At 44.1% G+C, this 23789-nt stretch overlaps 1 non-coding gene across 1 annotated transcript; it reads right to left on the reverse strand.

Annotated features, from left to right (window-relative positions):
• Positions 1–1130: 1130 nt before the first annotated feature.
• Positions 1131–1205, reverse strand: Trnas-cga (transfer RNA serine (anticodon CGA)). Its single transcript has one exon. It is a non-coding gene; the product is annotated as a tRNA-Ser (tRNA).
• Positions 1206–23789: the final 22584 nt, after the last annotated feature.

The raw sequence follows: 23789 nt of genomic DNA on the forward strand, positions 1-23789 counted from the left end.
GCGAAACCTACCGTCGATGTGTTTCCCATTACAAACGAAACAAATTTTACAGCGGAATTTTTCGTGCCAATTCGATAGAGCAATCTCATATGATAGTGTTCTATTCGGTGTATCGAAATGTATTAACAGGGACAGTAAAATACCAAGAATAGCTAGCAGTCCGGCAACGACTAACAAGAAGAACACGACAAGTGCCATTACCCGCTTTCCCAGGCACTTCGCTCATTGGAAGAGAAATCAAAATAAGCGAACTAGTGCCTCGGCTTATCAGTATATATTCTACCGTTTGTGAGAAAACGACGGTCAGTTTCAAGATACTTTGTGTCTCTTTTAGCGAGTAAATAGCTTAGTCAAAGCACAATGGCTAGAGCCGCTTTCGAAATCCGATTATTACTTTTATTTTTGTTTACCATTAATCTACTGTCCGCCCCCGGTAGCTTAGTGGTCAGCGCGACAGAATGTCAAGCCCAAAGGCCCGGGTTCGATTCCCGGCTGTTTCATCCCCATCGACGCGCAAGTCGCGAAGTGGCGTCAAATCGAAAGACTTGCACCTGGCGAACGGTTTACCCGACGAGAGGCCCTAGTCACACGACATTTATTTCATCTACTCTTGTTCCTAGAAGATTACTAAGCGAATGTTTTCCAACTTACGTTGAAACAACGTTGTCCTTATTCGTCTGCTAAATGAGTTTCTGGTGAATGAATTTAATAAAAAGACAATAAATGAATGGAACAATTATTTGAAGTTATTTTAGATGAAATTCCTGTAGTGTATCTTGATTCATAATTAATAGAAAGCATCAGTTTTCGGGAAAGTGATCCGTTACCTGTGGTTTGTCAGGAAATTATTGCCAATGCGTGAAATCTTCAGTAGTGGTAACGACGTTTCTTTCCCGAGTGAGATTCGCACGAAGAAATGTCGCTGTGGCAAACCTGCCTTCGTCGATGATCTACATCTACATCTACAATTACATCTATACTCCGTAAACCACCTGGCGGTGTGTGGCAGTGGGTACCTTGAGTACCTCTATCGGTTCTCCCTTCTATTCCGGTCTCGTATTCAGAATGAGATTTTCACTCTGCAGCGGAGTGTGCGCTGATATGAAACTTCCTAGGCAGATTAAAACTGTGTGCCCGGCCGAGACTCGAACTCGGGACCTTTGCCTTTCGTGGGCAAGTGCTCTACCAACTGAGCTACCGAAGCACGACTCACGCCCGGTACTCACAGCTTTACTTCTGCCAGAACCACGTCTCCTACCTTCCAAACTTTACAGAAGCTCTCCTGCGAACGGTCTCGTATTGTTCGTGGAAAGAAAGATTATTGGTATGCCTCTGTGTGGGCTCTAATCTCTCTGATTTTATCCTCATGGTTCCTTCGCGAGATATACGTAGGAGGGAGCAATATACTGCTTGACTCCTCGGTGAAGGTATGTTCTCGAAACATCACTCAAAGCCCATACCGAGCTACTGAGCGTCTCTCCTGCAGAGTCTTCCACTGGAGTTTACCTATCATCTCCGTAACGCTTTCGCGATTACTAAATGTTCCTGTAACGAAGCGCGCTGGTCTCCGTTGGATCTTCTCTATCTCTTCTATCAACCGTATCTGGTACGGATCCCACACCGGTGAACAGTATTCAAGCAGTGGGCAAACAAGTGTACTGTAACCTACTTCCTTTGTTTTCAGACTGCATTTCCTTAGGATTCTTCCATTGAATCTCAGTCTGGCATCTGCTTTACCGACGATTAATTTTATGTGGTTATTCCATTTTAAATCACTCCTAAAGTCTACTCCCATATAATTTATGGAATTGACTGCTTCCAGTTGCTGATCTGCTATATTGTAGCTAAATGATACAGGACCTTTCTTTCTGTGTATTCGCAGCACATTACACTTGTGTACATTGAGATTCAATTGCCATTCCCTGCACCATGCGTCAATTCGTTGCAGATCCTCCTGCATTTCAGCACAATTTTACATTGTTACAACCTCTCTATTTACCGGTACTACAGCATTATCCGCAAAAAGCCTCAGTGAACTTCCGATGTTATCCACAAGATACAGGTAGGTGGCACGTTCTTCCTTTTCCTTTCGGCCTTTGTCCCACTTCAGCACAGGTCGGCCTAAATACTATGGTCTTTGCCATGTTAGTGTCAGAGGGTGGCCGATGCCCCTCCTTCGCCACCTCGTACCACCTGGGATGTAATTAGTGTACCCCAGCATCTAGTGTAAGCCACGAAATAGTGCGAACGTTTTCAAATGTCTACGAGTCGACTCGGGGACCAGCCCAGTGTCCACCTAGTGGGATGTGGAAAACTGCCTAAAAACCACATCCAGGCTGGCCGGCACACCGGTCTTCGTCGTTTAACCGCCGGGCGGACTCGATCCGGGGCCGGTGAGCCTACCCGAGTCCACGAGGCAGCGTATTGGCGGCCTCGGCTAACGTGGCGGGTGAACGCAGGTGGCACGTTAAGGTCTCCATTGTATTGGAGGCGCAAGATGTGTAAAGGGCCTACACGTAGAAGCAAATCATAAAATTTACAAATGTCTTAATACAATAATTTACCTACAGCTTTATGTATTGTAAAAATTTATTTTATTTTATGGACTTCTATGTGCTACCAGTGCCGGCCGGAGTGGCCGTGTGGTTCTAGGCGCTACAGTCTGGAACCGAGCGACCGCTTCGGTCGCAGATTCGAATCCTGCCTCAGGCATGGATGTGTGTGATGTCCTTAGGTTAGTTAGGTTTAATCAGTTCTAAGTTCTAGGCGACTGATGACCTCAGAAGTTAAGTCGCATAGTGCTCAGAGACATTTGTGCTACCAGTTTCGGCATTACATTGATGCCATTTTCAGGCACCTGTGCGATGAGTAGAAGAAATGTACTATTATAAAAATTATAAAAAAATAAGGGCCCTGATGAAGCCTCTACGATGACCAAGTGTTTGCTGATTTTGTAGTACGACTGCATTGGTTTACTTCGGGAATGCAGTTGGGGTTTTAAGACAAACTCTTTTATACTTTTTATCGTTAATATCGCGGCAGCTGTTTGTCATACCACACATAATACAACCTAGATCACACGTAAGTAATTATGTATTCTCACATTTTCTTGTATTTTAATTTATTTTATTGTTATTTATATTAGTTAATTTTTATTAAAAAAATTCTTCCACTGTTCCACTGCACATACGAATGTACACGGTATATCTGATGTGTTGCATGGCCTATTACAACTGTGTGTGTCCGCCCCGGTAGCTGAGTGGTCGGGTGTATCGGTATCGATGGACTTCGATCGCGCGTTTGACAGGCTGAGTCATGCTTATCTCACGGACGTGATGACGAAAATGAAGTTTCCGGAAAGTTTTGTCACCGTCGTCGTGAGACTACTCCACGGAGCCGCATCCAAAGTGCTCATCAATGGACGCTTGGTGGGGCCCATCACCATCTCACGATCGGTCAGACAAGGGTGCCCGCTGTCAACGATATTGTATGCCATCGCTGTCGAGCCGCTGCTTTGCGGGCTCCGGAATCGACTCCAAGGAATGACGATAAGGCACAACAAGTTTGTATGCCGAACATACGCAGATGACCTAGTGTTTTTAGCACGGTCAGGCGACGAGGCAAGAGTGGCCTTACATTGGATTAATTTGTATTGTATGGCTACGGGAAGTCGCCTGAACATGGTAAAGTCGGGAGCGATGAACATCGGGAGAGGACTCCCGACAGGAAGTGTAGCACCATTACAGCCGATCAACAAGATGAAATGCCTAGGAATTATCTTCACTACAGACGTTCGACGCACGGCGGCACTGAGTTACAGACACCTTCTGCAAACAATTCGTGCGAGTGTCCGAAGTCACAGGTTAAGGGCACTGGATATGATACAACGGGTCACATTTGCCAACACTTATCTAGCCTCTCGCATCCCCCACCTGGCACAAGTTCTTCCTATGCCGTTGGTGTTGGCCCGCCGCATCCTGGCGGCACTAGGATATTTTGTGAGCACAGCTCTGCTTTTTAAGGTAGGATACGAAATCCTCACCCTTCCTCGTAGTCGTGGAGGTCTTGGACTAGTCCACGTACGCGACCGAGCAGTGGCTATTTATGTAACCACAATGATAAAGATGTGGACACGACACCAGACAAGTCTGACGGGCAGCTTGATAGACGAACTCGCTCCGCCTTCTCGTTCGGCTCCGGTAGCGGTGGCTCACATCTCACCATCGCTTGCCCATATGCGAACCTTCCTTGTGGAACACAGTTATGTACATATGGAACTACCGACTACCAGGACGGCGACGGCACGTGATATATATCACATCTTGACTCGACGACGGCCGAATAATGCCGTAGAGCGCCGCCAACCAACAGTTACGTGGTCAGTGGTATGGCGTACAGTGCACCACCCACACCTTGATACGGGAACGCGCGCACTGTGGTATCAGGTGGTAAATGGGAAATACGTGACTCGTTCCAGGTTGCATACAATTCATATGGCGGACGAGCCACTGTGTCCGCAGTGCAATGTTATAGACACAGAGGAGCATCGCCTGATATGCGGACCTTCGGCGGACGTCTGGTGTTTGGTCAAAAAAATGATGGCCTTCCTCCTTCGGGTGGGGCCGCAAACAATAGAACCACGCACACTACTTCTCCCAGATAGGACATATTATCCCCGAACGAAGACAAACGCAGTAACTTGGATTCGAGGTTTGACTGTGCGTTATCTTTTCCGAGACGGCAGTAAGAATGTGCTTGACTTTTGGGCCTTACTACAGGAACATCACTCACAGCTTATGAGACATCCGAGATATCGAACATATTACGCAAATTTTTTAGGGAGTGCCTTGCTTGATCCCCCACCCAGTTGGGGTGTCCCGGGTAGGAGAATTGTCTATAAGTATCAGAACAAGAAAGGACCAGGACAGTGGAGAGGATCCACAACACACGTGAAGACGTACCCGACACCAACGCGAGGTATGACGGGATTAGGGAGGTACGCGCCTAAAAGAGGAACGTAGAACGTTATTGTTTTGTACTAACAGAAGCAGGAGATTTTATTTTATTTTTTTCACTATTATCTAAAAAAAAAGTCCACTTATTTACGTTTCCCAGAAAAATATTATTTTATAGTCATCGTCTTATATATTTAAAAGAAAATGCTAGAAGCAGTTTATGTTTGTTACTGTTACACCGAATGAAAAAAAAAAAGTGGTCAGCGTGACAGACTGTCAATCCTAAGGGTCCGGGTTCGATTCCCGGCTGCGTCGGAGATTTTCTCCGCTCAGGGACTGGGTGTTGTGTTTTCCTAATCATCATCATTTCATCCGCATCGCCGCGCAGATCGCCGTAGTGGCGTCAAATCGAAAGGCCTGCACCAGGCGAACGGTCTACCCGACGGGAGGCCCTAGCCACACGACATTTCCATTTTCCACAACTGTGTGTTACGGTTTTACGAAAAATAGCGTACACGTATGTTCATATATCATGCGTTATTTGAGTAAAACGGGGAAAACTATTAACAGCATGACATAGGCAGGAGCATATGTGCCATAATGTTACATATATTTTTAATGTTATACAATATATCTCTTTGAGCCACTTACATATTTAACATGTCACCTGTCAATTGTTAACGGATGTTCTATTTTTTTATAATTTTTATAATAGTACATTTCTTCTACTCATTGTACAGGGGCATGAAGATGGCATCAATGTAATTCCGAAACTGGTAGCACATAGAAGTTCATAAAATAAAATAAATTTCTGCAATACATATGGCTGTTGGTAAATCATTGCATCAAGAAATTCATGCCAGCCGTCGTCCCACGATCCATAATGGATCAACGAAGAGAAATTTCAAAATGTCCACCAAACGACGTCTTCAGTGCTGTCGTCGTCCTATCATAGAGGTAGCACGCGAAACTTAAGTCGCTTACATGGGACTCAGCACAGACCAGAAATATACACAGTACAATGTGGAGTTGTTATTGTTGTCGTGGTCTTCAGTCCTGAGACTGGTTTGATGCAGCTCTCCATGCTACTCTATCCTGTGCAAGCGTCTTCATCTTCCAGTACCAACTGCAACCTACATCCTTCTGAATCTGTTTAGTGTATTCATCTCTTGGTCTCCATCTACGATTTTTACCCTCCACACTGTCTTCCAATACTAAATTCGTGATCTCTTGATGCCTCAGAACATGTCCTACCAACCGATCCCTTCTTCTTGTCAAGTTGTGCCACAAACTTCTCTTCTCCCCAATCCTACTCAATACCTCCACTTTAGTTATGTGATCTACCCATCTAATCTTCAGCATTCTTCTGTAGCACCACGTTTCGAAAGCCTCTATTCTCTTCTTATCCAAACTATCTATCGTCCATGTTTCACTTCCATACATGGCTACACTCCATACAAATACTTTCAGAAACGACTTCCTGACACTTAAATCTACTCGATGTTAACAAATTTCTCTCCTTCAGAAACGCATTCCTTACCATTGCCAGTCTACATTTTGTATCCTCCCTACTTCGACCCTGCTTTCAAGACACTGTCCATTCCGTTCAGCTGCTCTTCCAAGTCCTTTGCTGTTTCTGACAGAATTACAATGTCAACGGCGAACCTCAAAGTTTTTATTTCTTCTCCATGGATTTTAATACCTACTCCAAATTTTTCTTTTGTTTCCTTTACTGCTTGCTCAATATACAGATTGAATAACATTGGGGAGAGGCTACAACCCTGTCTCACTCCCTTCCCAACCACTGCTCCCCTTTCATGCCCCTCGACTCTTACAACTGCCATCTGGTTTCTGTACAAATTGTAAATAGCCTTTCGCCCCCTGTATTTTACCCCTGCCTGCCCGCATCTCGTGGTCGTGCGGTAGCGTTCTCGCTTCCCACGCCCGGGTTCCCGGGTTCGATTCCCGGCGGGGTCAGGGATTTTCTCTGCCTCGTGATGGCTGGGTGTTGTGTGTTGTCCTTAGGTTAGTTAGGTTTAAGTAGCTCTAAGTTCTAGGGGACTTATGACCACAGCAGTTGAGTCCCATAGTGCTCAGAGCCATTTACCCCTGCCACCTTCAGAATTTGAAAGAGAGTATTCCAGTCAAGATAAAAGTCTACAAATGCTAGAAACGTACGTTTGCCTTTCCTTAATCTTTCTTCTAAGATTAGTCGTAAGGTTAGTATTGCCTCACAGGTCCCCATATTTCTGCGGAATCCAAACTGATCTTCCCCGAGGTCGGCTTCTATCAGTTTTTCCATTCGTCTGTAAAGAATTCGTGTTAGTATTTTGCAGCTGTGACTTATTAAACTGCTAGTTCGTTAATTTTCACATCTGTCAACACCTGCTTTCTTTCGATCGGAATTATTATATTCTTCTTGAAGTCTGAGGGTATTTCGCCTGTCTCATACATCTTGCTCACCAGATGGTAGAGTTTTGTCAGAACTTGCTCTCCCAAGGCCGTCAGTAGTTCTAATTGACTGTTGTCCACTCCCGGAGCGTTGTTTCGAATCAAGTCTTCAGTGCTCTGTCAAACTCTTCACGCAGTATCATATCTCCCATTTCATCTTCGTCTACCTCATCTTCCATTTCCATAATATTGTCCTCAAGTACATCGCCCTTGTATAGACCTTCTATATACTCCTTCCACCTTTCTGCTCTCCCTTCTTTGCTTATAACTGGGTTTCCATCTGAGCTCTTGATATTCATACAAGTGGTTCTCTTTTCTCCAAAGGTCTCTTTAATTTTCCTGTAGGCAGTATCTATCTTACCCCTAGTGAGATAAGCCTCTACATCCTTACATTTGTCCTCTAGCCATCCCTGGTTAGCCATTTTGCACTTCCTGTCGATCTCATTTTTGAGACGTTTGTATTCCTTTTTGCCTGCTTCATTTACTGCATTTTTATATTTTCTCCTTTCATCAATTAAATTCAATATTTCTTCTGTTATCCAAGGATTTCTACTAGCCCTCGTCTTTTTACCTACTTGATCCTCTGCTGCCTCACTACTTCATCCCTCAGAGCTACCCATTCTTCTTCTACTGTATTTCTTTCCCCCATTCCTGTCAATTGTTCCCTTATGCTCTCCCTGAAACTCTGTACAACCTCTGGTACTTTCCTTTTATCCAGGTCCCATCCCCTTAAATTCCCACCTTTTTGCAGTTTCTTCAGTTTTAATCTGCACTTCATAACTAATACATTGTGGTCTGAGTCCACATCTGCCCTTGGAAATTTCTTACAATTTAAAACATGGTTCCTAAACCTCTGTCATACAATTATATAATCTATCTGAAACCTGTCAGTCTCTCCAGGCTTTTTCCATGTATACAACCTTCTTTTATGATTCTTGAACCAAGTGTTAGGTATGATTAAGTTGTGCTCTGTGCAAAATGCTACCAGGCGGCTTCCTCTTTCATTTCTTACGCACAATCCATATTCACCTACTACGTTTCCTTCTCTCCCTTTTCCTACTACCGAATTCCAGTCACCCATGACTATTAAATTTTCGTCTCCCTTCACTGTCTGAATAATTTCTTTTATTTGATCATACATTTCATCAATTTCTTCATCATCTGCAGAGCTAGTTGGCATATAAACTTGTACTACCATAGTAGGCGTGGGCTTCGTGTCTATCTTGGCCACAATAATGCGTTCACTATGCTGTTTGTAGTAGCTTACCCGCATTCCTATTTTTTTATTCATTATTAAACCTACTCCTGCATTACCCCTATTTGACATTGTATTTATAACCCTGAATTCACCTGACCAAAAGTCTTGTTCCTCCTGCCACCGAACTTCGCTAAATCCCACTATATCTAACTTTAACCTATCCATTTCCCTTTTTAAATTTTCTAACCTACCTGCCCGATTAAGGGATCTGACATTCGACGCTCCGATCCGTAGAACGCCAGTTTTCTTTCTCCTGATAACGACGTCCTCCTGAGTATTCTCCGCCCGGAGGTCCGAATGGGGGACTATTTTACCTCCGGAATATTTTACCCAAGAGGACGTCATCATCATTAACCATACAGTAAAGCTGCATGCCCTCGGGAAAAATTACGGCTGTAGTTTCCCCATGCTTTCAACCGTTCGCAGTACCAGCACAGCAAGGCTGTTTTGCTTAGTGTTACAAGGCCAGACCAGTCAATCATCCAGACTGTTGCTCCTGCAACTACTGAAAAGGCTGCTGCCCCTCTTCAGGAACCACACGTTTGTCTGGCCTCTCAACAGATACCCCTCCGTTGTGGTTGCACGTACGGTACGGCCATCTGTATCGCTGAGGCACGCAAGCCTCCCCACCAACGGCAAGGTCCATGGTTCATGGGGGTAGGAGTGCAAGGATAGCAATGTTAATTACGAAATTTTACGCACAGCACGAGAAACACTCGATCGCCGTCGTCCTGGCTAAACTGCCGCTGCTCGAGTCCTACCAGGCTTCCGACAGCAGCGTGTTAATACGTGGAATGGAGATGTTGGCAAGTAGAGTCAGTGCGTAGGAGGCATGTCTCTGCGCCGTCCGTCAGAGTGCGACGTAAACAGGTGTGGGAGCGTCGCAGGCGGCCGAGCGGAGTGGCGGGTGACACACGCCCCGCCCGCCAGGGACCCGGAAGCGGGCGCGACCTTGCTGGCGGCTGGCGGCCGTTGCGTCACCGCGGACGCTACTGGGACTGGCTGGCGAGCGCGCGTGCCGCCGTCTGCCTCGTACACGCGCCGCGCTACACATACCAGATACCACGAAGGCGGCGCCCAGCTGAGGTCGGCGCGCGTGTCACCACCGGCAGCGGGGAGCCCCTCTACATCGACACTGTGTGACATTCCTAGCAGTGGCCGCCAAATGGTTCAAATGGCTCTGAGCACTATGGGACTTAACATCTGACGTCATCAGTCCACCAGAACTCAGAACTACCTAAACCTAACTAACCTAAGGACGTCACACACATCCATGCCCGAGGCCGCATTAGAACCTGCGACCGTAGCGGTTGCGTGGCTCCACACTGAAGCGCCTAGAACCGCTCGGTCACACCGACCGGCTGTATTTTATTTTGCTATAAGTTAGCCTCGATACAGCTCGATACACGCGAAGTACACTACAGGCCATTAAAATTGCTACACCACGAAGACGACGTGCTACAGACGCGAAATTTAACCGACAGGGAGAAGATGCTGTGATATGCAAATCATTAGCTTTTCAGAGCATTGGCACAAGGTTGCCGCCGGTGGCGACACCTACAACGCATGATGAAAGTTTCCAACCGATTTCCCATACACAAACAGCAATTGACCGGCGTTGCCTGGTGAAACGTTGTTGTGATGCCTCATGTAAGGAGGAGAAATGCGTAACATCACCTTTCCGACTTTGATAAAGGTCCGATTCTAGCCTATCGCGATTGCGGTTTATCGTATCGCGACATTGCTACTACTGTTGGTCGAGATCCAGTGACTGTTAGCAGAATATGGAATCGGTGGGTTCAGGAAGGTAATACAGAACCCCGTGCTGGATCGCAACGGCCTCGTATCACTAGCAGTCGAGATGACAGGCATCTTATCCGCATGGCTGTAACGGATCGTGCAGCCACATCTCGATCCCTAAGTTAGCACACGGGGACGTTTGCAAGACAACAACCATCTGCACGAGCAGTTCGAAGACGTTTGCACCAGCATGGACTATCAGCTCGGAGACCACGGGTGCGATTACCCTTGACGCTGCATCACAGACAGGAGCGCCTGCGATGGTGTACTCGACAACGAACCTGGGTGCTCGAACGGCAAAACGTCATTGTTTCGGACGAATCCAGGTTCTGTTTACAGCATCATGATGGTTGCATCCGTGATCGGCGACATCGCGGTGAACGCACATTGGAAGCGTGTATTCGTCATCGCCATACTGGCGTATCACCCGTCGTGATGGTTTGGGGTGCCATTGGTTACACGTCCCGGCCACCTCTTGTTCGCACTGACGGCACTTTGAACAGCGGGCGTTACTTTTCAGATGTGTTACGACCCGTGGCTCTACCCTTCATTCGATCCCTCCGAAACCGTACATTTCAGCAGGATAATGCACGACCACATGTTGCAGATCCTGTACGAGCCTTTCTGGATACAGAAAATGTCCGATTGCTGCCCTGGCCAGCACATTCTTCAGATCTCTCACCAATTGAAAACGTCTGGTCAATGGTGGCCGAGCAACTGGCTCGTCACAATCCGCTAGTCTCTACTCTTGATGAACTGTGGTATCGCGTTGGAGCTGCACGGGCAACTGTACCTGTACACGCCATTCAAACTCTGTTTGTCTCAATGCCCAGGCGTATCAAGGCCGTTATTACGGCCAGAGGTCGTTGTTCTGGGTACTGATTCCTCAGAATCTATGCACCCAAATTGCGTAAAAATGTAATCACATGTCAGTTCTAGTATAATATATTTGTCCAATTAATACTCGTTTATCATGTGCATTTCTTCTTGGTGTAGCAATTTTAATGGCCAGTATTGTAGCATATGGTACAAAAGTGGAGTGAGATACAAGCGACAGGTGGTACAGTACGTACCAGTCCCTTAGGAGAGTCTGCCAATTGTACTGAACTTGTTTCTGATTGGTCAGCACGTTCGGGTTCTAGGCGCCAAAACGTCTAACTTCTGTTATTAGTTATTTACAGTCTTTTCATTGTATTTAACGCAGTTTTTAATATGATAATCTCTCATGGTTACCCTACGAGTCTATTGTTTTTGTTTATTAAATTTCACTAGTTTTGAGAAACATAAGACTAACGATATTGCAACCGAAGTGTTTCGGACACATTCGGGTCGCTTTAGCGTGTCTGGGGGAGGAAGTACTTGGGCTGCGCTAGTCACTCTGTTTCGTGCGTTGTGGAGGGTCGCACAAGTATCTAAGTATCGTGCTTTACTTACATGTGAATATGTAACAGTTACTCTGATTCGGGTGTTCTTCAGAGCCGGACATGTCGTGCTCTATATCGCGCGTAACTTAGTTGTGAATATGTAATAGTCACTCTGGCTAGTGCGTGAGGAGAGCCGGACATGTGTATCAATTTCAAAAGTTGGATGGAAAAGCTACGAAACAATGAAGAAAGCTCTGTCGACTGTTGTAAAAGACAGTGTAAATGTGTGAATATTTGAGTACTAACCAAACAGGATACGTTGATGAGAAGTGTGGCCTACTATCCATGCGAGTACTACAGATCTTGCCCTTTGTAGATACAGAAACTAACCTGGGCAAGTGGCATACCGCAAGAAACACAATCACAGGTTCGAGTTGACAGCATAGCAGCCTCCGCCGAAGAAGTTCACACGACCGACGAGCTGTCTTCTGCGCTGGGAACACAAATTTAGAAGACGACAGGTTGGTGGAAAGAACGGTCAGAGACTCTTATTCAATCTCTCCAGATCTCTTCAGCTTCCAGATCTGACTTCCAAAGAGAGACATAATTTATAATTCAAATGGCTCTAAGCACTATGGGACTTAACATCTGAGGTCATCAGACCGCTAGACTTAGAACTACTTAAACCTAACTAACCTAAGGACAACACACACATCCACGCTCGAGGCAGGATTCGAACCTGCAACCGTAGCAGCAGCGCGGTTCTGGACTGAAGCGCCTAGAACCGCTCGGCCACAGCGGTCAGCAGTTTATAATTACACACCGCAACTCACCTTACCGTCTGTGGCAGAGGATACTTCTGGAACCTCTATCGCGCTGCACATAAGTAGGCACAAAGTCACTTTGCTGTATTATTCGATTTTAGAACAATCACTGGAAGCGGTCACATCTGTTAAATACCTAGGAGTTCCCATAAAACCGATTTATAGTGCAACGACCTGAAAAACTAATATATGCCAGACTCAGACTGCGACGTACGAATTGTCTGACTTTACAAAGTCTCTGTCCCTCAAAGGTATCAACTAAGTGCATTACTGATTTCTAAAGTCCGTTGGCTTGGTTGGTATCTTAGGGATGGCCACACACCTGTCGCATTACCTTGTTATTTTTCTGTTACCTTTCTATAACTTGATGAAAGAATCGATGTCCTTGACACAACATAGACACTAGATTTTCTTATTCTTCTTCTTCTTCTTGTGAATTATCAGCCTTCTAACTAGTTTAATGCGGTCTGCCACGTATTCCTCTCTTATGCCAACCTCTTCTTCCCAGAGTAGCTGCTCTCTTGTGCCAGCCTCTTCATCTCAAAGTAGCACTTCCAACCTTCACCTTCAGATCGCTCGATGAGCAATGCAACACATTTTTTTCCTGAAAGCAGGGTGGTTTCTTCAGAATTCCAACGGACCATATTATTCCTCACTCTTTCGGGTACAAACTCCTATTTTTCAACATAATCTCCGTTCAGTGCGACGGCCTTACCCCACCTTACTGGGAGCGCCTGTATGCCCGGATGGTACCACTATAATGGTCGACATCGGAACCAACGTCTTGCTACACCAGCTATTCCCGCAATACCCACGAATTGCTTCATGCAGAATGCATCCTTCGTTGGGCCGAATAGATGGTCCTTCGTTGCTCTTTGTGGTCTTCTGTTAGGCAGTGAGGAACCCAGTGTGAATACACCTTTGAGTACCCCACCTGGTGGACAAGTGCGTCAGCTTAACTTCCAATCAACTGATTAAATTGCAGGTGTGATTGTGGTTGTGAACCCTCCCCCCCCCCCCCCCCCACCACCAAATTCTGTAAGTCCCTCCAGATCCTTGAGCGCCATGCACCTTCTGTATACAACTCCCGTCCCCCATGTGGATCCTCTATGACCTGATTCCTTTCCCCCATCTGCTCCTAGTCCTTGAACATATCCGCATACTCTACACCTCCTGCCGCCTTGATCCCCCTCATCCCCTGGTTGCTCCTCTCCTCTCCTACCCCCGCCCCCTGCCACGTCTTCACTGTTGTGTCCCTCCTACCCTCCATCTCTATTCTCTGCCTCGTGATGGCTGGGTGTTGTGTGCTGTCCTTAGGTTAGTTAGGTTTAAGTAGTTCTAAGTTCTAGGGGACTGATGACCATAGATGTTAAGTCCCATAGTGCTCAGAGCCAGAGCCTCCATCTCTACACCCTTCATCTCCTTTCCCAAGGTGGCTTCCGTCAACTCCCCCTCCCGGATGATGCCCTCTCTCCCTCTATTTATCCCTCCTATCAACTCTGATCCTCACTCCCCCTCCTTTCCTCTGACCTTTCCCCAGGTTCTCTCTCCCCTGTTTTTCCCCCGCCTACCCTCTCTCTGCCTCCTTTCCCTCCCCCCCTCCTAGTTCTTTTGCATTCCCCTCCTCTACCTTTCCCCACTCGCTCCCGCGTCTGCCCAGCCCCCCCTCCCCCTCTTATGAGTCCTCGTCCTCCATCGGCTCTTTCCCCCCCTCCCCCGAATTCGTTTTTCCTCTCCTTCCCCCTTTTATTTCCCATCATATGTCCAGGTTCCCCCCATCTGCGCTCGGCTGTGGTGCGTCATGTTTGTGCCAACTTTTTAGTGAAGTGTTTTAAGTGAGTGTTCAGTGTTCTGCGTCTTTTCCAAAGTGTTGCAAACAGAAACCATTCTATCGCTGGGTGTGATTTTAATATCTCTTGTGAACAGAAACCAGACTGTCGCCATGTTTTTAATTGTCTGTCTATTATTTCACCTGTCTGCTTCCTGTGTATTTTATTAGCATCGTCAACCCTTTTTTATGTTTTAAGTGCCTCAATTTTCCGCCATTTTACCATTTAAGTCACCAATTTTATCGCCTGCTTTTATTATTTATTATCTTCATCTTTTTAAAACAAAGTCTGTAGGCTGAAGAGCGGCGTACTAAGCTGCTGCCAGCCCGCCCCCATTCGGGTGGGAAATAAAATCTCAGTAAAGGAAAGAAAAAAAAAGTGGTTGTGAAATTAACCTGTGAAATTTGAAATGAACTAGTGGCCTTGACATAGCTGGCTACCGTTAATTAATGAAACTGTTTATTCAGACATTGGCTAACGCCGTGAGGGAAGAATCACAGACTGCGCTAAGTTCGGCACGACACGTTGCTGTTCAAAGTTAAAGGTCTAGAATCGGTTGTGGACGACTTTCCGAAGTCCATAAGCCTATGCTGAAATTTAGCAAGACTCTAAAAGAGGAAGCTGTAGTTTAGTGTTTAATTTCACGAATGCTTTCAGAAATACCCAAGTCTTAATATTGCTCTGCTGTTCGGAGTACATGTCTACGAGCGCAGCTGTCGAAGGCTTCACTAAGTTCTCGAACTCCTGTATAAATTTTATAAATCCTTGGTGCCCGAAAAAATTATAACGCTTTAATCGCGACTGACACTATGTTCTTCATCACACGTCACAACTCGTCGACCTAACTAACCCCAGCTGCTTGAATTTGCGAGCGCAATTGCCTCATTGGCTAAATTCAACGCTAATTGATTCGGAAATGGCGTAACGTATCGAATTTCTTTCTTAACAATTATTTCTCAGCACAACCTACAGCGCAACACCCTTACAAGCTGTTCAGATTGTTTCTGACCACCCAGAATAGGCTCACCTGCCGTTGCACGAAATTACACTTACTGTACATACAGGGTGTTTCAAAAATGACCGGTATATTTGAAACGGCAATAAAAACTAAACGAGCAGCGATAGAAATACACCGTTTGTTGCAATATGCTTGGGACAACAGTACATTTTCAGGCGGACAAACTTTCGAAATTACAGTAGTTACAATTTTCAACAACAGATGGCGCTGTAAGTGATGTGAGAGATATAGAAGACAACGCAGTCTGTGGGTGCGCCATTCTGTACGTCGTCTTTCTGCTGTAAGCGTGTGCTGTTCACAACGTGCAAGTGTGCTGCAGACAACATGGTTTATTCCTTAGAACAGAGGATTTTTCTGGTGTTGGAATTCCACCGCCTAGAACACAGTGTTGTTGCAACAAGACGAAGTTTTCAACGGAGGTTTAATGTAACCAAAGGACCGAAAAGCGATACAATAAAGGATCTGTTTGAAAAATTTCAACGGACTGGGAACGTGACGGATGAACATGCTGGAAAGGTAGGGCACCACGTACGGCAACCACAGAGGGCAACGCGCAGCTAGTGCAGCAGGTGATCCAACAGCGGCCTCGGGTTTCCGTTCGCAGTGTTGCAGCTGCAGTCCAAATGACGCCAACGTCCACGTATCGTCTCATGCGCCAGAGTTTACACCTCTATCCATACAAAATTCAAACGCGGCAACCCCTCAGCGCCGCTACCATTGCTGCATGAGAGACATTCGCTAACGATATAGTGCACAGGATTGATGACGGCGATATGCATGTGGGCAGCATTTGGTTTACTGACGAAGCTTATTTTTACCTGGACAGCTTCGTCAATAAACAGAACTGGCGCATATGGGGATCCGAAAAGCCCCATGTTGCAATCCCATCGTCCCTGCATCCTCAAAAAGTACTGGTCTGCCGGAAAATGTACTGTTGTCCCAAGCATATTGCAACAAACGGTGTATGTCTATCGCTGCTCGTTTAGTTTTTATTGCCGTTTCAAATATACCGGTCATTTTTGAAACACCCTGTATTATGATTAAAGCTATGCCATAAATGTTCTACATGACACCCGCTCGCGCGCTGATTACTTTACGCTGTTAATAAAAAGTATCACTGCCTATTTCTCAAAAAATTCAGCTTAATATCTTTGGCTTGTTACACATGAGCTTTATAAAGAATAAAAGTTTTTTTTTTTTTTTTAATTACCGCTTCCGTACGTTTTATGCATGAACTACTACTAGAATTTCGTCAGTTTTTCCGTGGTGACATTAGTTTTTTGCTGTTATCCTTGGTTTTTTATTTATTTACACCTTATTCAGTGAGAGAATCTCCATTAGCACCATCTACTAATATCTGTATGAAACGTAATGCGACTTAAACCTGTACACATAGTTATTGCAGTTCATTATCTAACACTAGCGCTGGATTTATTTTGGATTAAAATGAGTTTTTTAACCCTCGTTCTTAACATTCCCTCTCACAGTTCAAACTGTATTGACATTAGAAACGAGAAACACTTCCTAATGTTTTGCAAAATTTTACTCTCTTCCTGAAGAGTCGGCTTTCGTGTTCTCAGACCCTTTTCAGGTGACAACTGAATATCGCAAACACAGATAAAAATGATGTGCGACAACCATAGATATTATATGAACAGAAATTACAAAATTACAGAATACGCCCGTAGCAAAACATTACATTTTTGTCACACTTCTGTTATTCATCCAACACCACACTCATTTCTTCCAAAATTCGCATTTTCTATAACGTCAGTGAGCTGAGGGAAGTGAGCGGTTTTTCCGTCAGAAGGTGCTCCTTCCACATCTCGATTTTCTTGTTAAAAGCATCCCCACCAAATCAGAAACAAGTTGTGTCTCACCTTGCAAGGTCATAATGTGGCTACTCTGCAGTCAAGTACACTTAAAGTGAGAGGTCTACAATTCATTCCGGATGTTCTAATCCTCGTTCCTACTTTCCTTTTTCCTTCAGAAACCCAGCAACAGCGGGTCTTAAGTCGAGAAATCGTTATAGGCATGTCTCTTGCCTTAACCAGCGTTCTCTGCAGTATTTCATAACACCTACAAACTTTTCGTTCCATTCCACCAAAAAGTGTTGCAACTATGTAATAATGCTTGCGACTTCAGAAATTTACTATTTATACCACCAAATACATCACCTGAACCATGTCTGTGATCCGTGCCTGTTAGTTCAGCCCAGTTCTTCATGTAGAGAGCAATGAGTCCCACACAAATCATCACTGTCAACTAAATCTTTAAATTCTTTCGGCATGGTGTTGTAATGCCATTCCATAGCAAGCATGCAGTATTCGTCGATTATTGGACTGTATAAGAGATATTGAGAGTTCTCATTCTTCTCTGCTGTGTTGTTGTTGTTGTTGTTGTGGTCTTCAGTCCTGACACTGGTTTGATGCAGCTCTCCTGTGCAAGCTTCTTCATCTCCCAGTACCTACTGCAACGTACATCCTTCTGTATCTGTTTAGTGTATACATCTCTTGGTCTCCCTCTCCGATTTTTACCCTCCACGCTACCCTCCAATACTAAACTGGTGATCCCTTGATGCCTCAGAACATGTCCCACCAACCGATCCCTTCTTCTAGTCAAGTTGTGCCACAAACTTCTCTTCTCCCAAATCCTATTCAATACCTCCTCATTAGTTATATGATCTACCCATCTAATCTTCAGCATTCTTCTATAGCACCACATTTCGAAAGCTTCTATTCTCTTCTTGTCCAAACTAGATATCGTCCATGTTTCACTTCCATACATGGCTACACTCCATAGAAATACTTTCAGAAACGACTTCCTGACACTTAAATCTATACTCGATGTTAACAAATTTCTCTTCTTCAGAAACGCTTTCCTTCCCGTTGCCAGTCTACATTTTATATCCTCTCTACTTCGACCATCATCAGTTATTTTGCTCCCCAAATAGCAAAACTCCTTTACTACTTTAAGTGTCTCATTTCCTAATCTAATTCCCTCAGCATTACCCGACTTAATTCGACTACATTCCATTATCCTCGTTTTGCTTTTGTTGATGCTCATCTTAAATCCTCCTTTCAAGACACTGTCCATTCCGTTCAGCTGCTGTTCCAGGTCTTTTGCTGTCTCTGACGGGATTACAATGTCACTGGTGAACCTCAAAGTTTTTACTTCTTCTCCATGGATTTTAATACCTACTCCGAAATTTTCTTTTGTTTCGTTTACTGCTTGCTCAATATAGAGATTGAATACATCAGGGAGAGGCTACAACCCTGTCTCACTCCCTTCCCAACCACTCCTTCCCTTTCATGCCCCTCGACCCTTATAACTGCCATCTGGTTTCTGTACAAATTGTAAATAACCTTTCGCTCCCTGTATTTTACCCCTGCCACCTTCAGAATTTGGAAGAGAGTATTCCAGTCAGCATTGTCAAAAGCTTTTTCTAAGTCTACAAATGCTAGAAACGTAGGTTTGCCTTTCCTTAATCTAGCTTCTAAGATAAGCCGTAGGGTCAGTTTTGCCTCACGTGTTCCAATATTTCTACTGAACCCAAACTGCTGTGATTCCCACTTATTTTTAAAGACTGGGACGATAGATCGCTAGACTGCCTCTTCGTATGCAAACAACTGTTAGAACTATGTAGTTCCTTTATACCACACATCGAATGATAAACAGCACTGAGACGACAACTCCGGATGTGAAGTCGTGCCGACAGCGAAATGCCTCACCAAATGCCGGAAGAAACAGTGTCGTATCGCACTGCTAGTGCTAGTGTCTAGTGCTAACCGGCACGGTAGCTCAGCGTGTTCGGTCAGAGAGCCGGTTGGCCTCTGTAATAAAAAAACTTAGTGGAACGATCAACCACCGAACTTGAACAGGCTGTCTTGCGACGTCCGCAACGACCAAACACAACGATCAACAATGAACAAAATGCAACAACAACAAAAAGTGGTTAGCGTTACTGCCTCTGGATCACACGGTCCCGAGTTCGATTCCCGGCCAGGTTGGGGATTTCCTATGCACGGAGACTGGGTGTCTGTGTTATCCTCATCATTTCATCATCATTTGTGACAGTGGCTAGATTAGATTGTGTAAAAATTGGGACTTTGTACGGGCACTGATGAATGCGCAGTTGAGCGGCCCACGAATCAAATATCATCGCACTGCTAAAAGAAACGTCGCGTTTTTCCGAGAAGGACCGAATACAGCCGAGACAGGCCGAGCTACAGACCGCACGCATGTAGCACATGGTGCACGGGTGATGTTTTGCACGCCATGGTCGACAGGAATCGTTAGCGCTAGGATTTGACGCGGAACATGACCCGCCAATTCACCCCCAGTTTTCCCAGTCTTTGTTCGGCGCCTGGGCATCGTTTCAGTTGACCCACGTCGTTTACCGCGTCCGGCGGCACTTGGACTGAATGTTAAATTAACATCTTGCTAGGTCTTAAATTCTGCCAGATAGTTAGAAGACACTACACAAAAACGTGCACAATTGGCCCCAGCTGTGCCAGGTAGCTCCACAGCAAACGTAAGAGAAAACAATTTAGCTCTGAATTCTTTAAATACGAGAACTCAGTATTCAGATGAATAGCCTATGAACAAACATACTTCTCTGTGAGAAAAAGCACCAAAGCTAAAACAAGAAAAACCTACCCTCAAAGAATAATTTGCTTCGAGAAAGACGAACCACAGTATTCTTGACACTTAAGTTTGAGAACTCAGACAGTATATGTGAAACAAGCACCGATGTTCACTATACTTCCAGAGGGCATCAAAATTACTTGCTAGATCGATCCAAGCTGTTTTTACGTGTTATTCACTAAATAGTTTTGCTGAGAAGTTTTAGAGGTGGAAGAAGAGCTAGCACAGCATGAAGGACGTTTTAGAGCCGTGAAACATTTATTTCCTCCATAACTGCTCTGTGACAAACGTACACATCATTATTATTATTTTTAAAAAATGCTTTGAATAGCATTTACGAAATTAATAAATCTTTTGGTTAAAAACAAACAGGACAAAGAATAACGACAGATTATTTTCCTGAGACGTTTGCAACAGCGTATAGGACACTAATCAAACAGAAACATGCACAATTCTTTATAACCTCGTTTATAATGCGCAGATATGGCACTTGAAAAATTTACAAGTTAAAATTCACCCATTACCCATGCAAATAGTAATGAATTGTGTCATATAATCAAATATCTTACTGCAACAGTTATTCGACTGCATCCGTTGCTTTACTACCGACATGACAGATTCAAGACCATTGTTTTCGCATCGTATGTCTGCCCTGCTGTTTCCATCTGATAAACGTATTATAATAAGTGAACTAGTTACTGAAAATTTGTCCTTATTGCCCTTAAATAACATCACGTTATTTATAGTTCTCTATTGCTGGCGATGCTTTCAATTCTCTACAAATATTTTTATTTCTTTAATAATGCACATTCATATTATATTACTGTACAGAAAAACTTAAATTTCTTATCATTACTGAATTTCATCACAGTGTAACATGTGTTGGACTGTGACAACAGGTTCGTATAAGCAGTTGCCAGCGGACTCGTGCGCATGCGCAGAGATGAATTCGCGAATGAGCAGTGCCTTCCTCCCGCTTCTGGCTACTTCAAGCGTGGCTGTTTGCTGTATGAGCATTAGCAGCAAGTAGCCAGATGCTACCCGGAAAAATATTTCCGGCGTGCCCAAGCTGCCAGATTGGCGCATGTGCAGAGCAACCTGAGTTATAGTGGTGGTGGGGGGGGGGCATCCTTCCCCACTTGATCCGTGTATATGTTTCGAGTCTTCGTAATATTGCTGGTCTCTTCGTTTACAGCTCCCACGTCAAATGAAATCAAAACAGATTTCTGTGGCCGGGAGCCATCAAGTGAATTAATATACATTCTCATAACCATGAAAGACCAAAATAAGTTAGGAGTTTCAATTTTCTGATTTTATATTATTTCCACGTTATTAGCAATCAACCATTAATGTCTTAATGAAGCTATTTCTGTCTGTTCTGCAGAGAAATTTGCTTCTATTAATTTTTTTTCCTTGAGGCAGTTAGTTTATTTGAAACGAAGTGTTTCATTCCGCACTATTGGCTACTTAAAACTTAGTTCAATTTCAAGTGCAATTTATCATTTTCTGGGACGAATGACAATATACCATAATAAAGAACCAAACACGAGAATACAGTACTGGACCTCCGAGAAAATTGGTATCACGAAAACCACATGAGAAGCTGAATATCAGGTACTTCTGAGTGCATCTGGACATAGAAATGTGCAATTAGAGCGGAATGAAGCGTTTTAGTTTGGTTTATGAAATTCCGATGATGGCTGGAATAGTCTCTGATGTCCTTTTATGACACTGTAAGATCTCTTAATGCTATATACGTACAAACATACGTAAACATTTACTTGAAGTTGACTAAGTAGGCAAATTTGGTCAGTAGTCTTGAACTAAATATTTTGTTTCAAATATAATGACAGCTGTAGCAGAATTGTACGAATCTGCCTTTTGTGAAAGTGTTTTTCGATCACAAGGCACTTGTCTAGTACTTCCTCTAGGCCTGAAGTTATTTCTTAATTTGTGTTTACGTCTTAAATTTATAGAATGCCATTCTATGGTAAATTGTAGACTGGCAGCACACCATGTTTTATCGTTTGAACTCCGCACATGGCTTCATATTTAATCCTAGAGTAGAATCTAAACTGTCCGTTGTACAGTTTCTTTGCCTCAAAGACAACCTTGTTAATTTTTTGCACATTTTGAAATAGTCATGAAATTTATTGTCCTTTATTCCGGTGTAAGCTACGCAAGAAACTGTCTCTTTTTTTTTTTTTTTTTTTTTTTTTTTTTTTTTTTTTTTGCAAGAAATTTGTATTCAATCCAACTAGCTTTTTGCAGTGCTGTGTAGATGTAAACCTGTTGGAAAGGCTACATAACAACTGTAAGTAGGCTGTTTAGGTTTTTTTACTGGTAACGCCACCTCTGTATGAAAATCACTGGCTGTGCTGTGTGCAGTCTGTGGCTGCTTTGCATTGTTGTAATACTCGCCATTGTAGTGTTGGGCAGCTAGCATTGTTATAATACTCGCCATTGTAGTGTTGGGCAGCTGGATGTGAACAGCACGTAGCGTTGCGCAGTTGGAGGTGAGCCGCCAGCAGTGGTGGATGTGGGGAGAGAGATGGCGGAGTTTTGAAATTTGTCATGAACTGCTATATTTATATATGATGATATCAAGGTAAATACATTGTTTGTTCTCTATTAATATCTTTCATTTGCTAACTATCCCTATCAGTAGTTAGTGCCTTCCATAGTTTGAATCTTTTATTTAGCTGGCAGTAGTGGCGCTCGCTGTATTGCAGTAGCTTGAGCAGCGAAGATTTTTGTGAGGTAAGTGATTTGTAAAAGGTATAGTTTACTGTTAGTCAGGGCCCATTCTTTTGTAGGGATTATTGAAAGTCAGATTGCGTTGCGCTAACTGATTTTTTCTTGTAGTTTGTGTAATTAGTGTAGCTATTGTTTATTGCTAGCGCGTAATTGTAGAGAAAATCTCCTTTGTAGTTGCAGTCTTTCATTGTTGTACAGTAAAACAGTTGTGGCATGCCTGTAGATTTGCACCAAGTATTTCACAGCTGCAATTAACTAGATATTATTTTCAGTGCTATGTTAATGTGTTCTCTTATTTTTGATCTTCAAATTGTGTTTTTCTGTGTTGTCGTGTGAAATACTGTGACAATAATGGCGTGTGAAAAACGTAATACTAGGCTCCAAAGTAAACTGAGAAATGACAGTGAAAATGAAAGCAGTGTGTTAGCGCCACCGAGTAATGAATTAACTGATGTTCAAAGTAGTAATTTGGTAATTGTGCATAGGGAAATGGAGCGGGCGGCAAACAATGGCGTGGACAGTGAAACAATTAGTGAAGAGGGAAGCATTATCGATCGATCGGTCGGCAACAGCTCGCCTCAGGAATCCGAAATGACAGGGCACAATTTTGCAAATACTGTAGTTTCAGGTTTTGCGTCCTCACCGTTTTCTCAAATGAGTCAAGACACATTTTCTGCTTGTCAAAATGTGAATGTTGCCGGTGCAAATGCACTGCCGAAAAGCGTAGAGAAACAGATTCCAGACACTAATACATTATTATTGCAATTAATGCAACAAATGGAACAAAATCAGAGACAAACACAGCAAAAGTTAGACACAGTGGAACAAAATCTTCAAAAGTTAGACACAATGGAACAACACCAGAGACAAACACAGCAACAGTTAG

The sequence above is a fragment of the Schistocerca serialis genome, chromosome 1 (genome assembly GCF_023864345.2).
Source record: "Schistocerca serialis cubense isolate TAMUIC-IGC-003099 chromosome 1, iqSchSeri2.2, whole genome shotgun sequence".
NCBI classification, from domain to species: Eukaryota; Metazoa; Arthropoda; class Insecta; order Orthoptera; family Acrididae; genus Schistocerca; species Schistocerca serialis.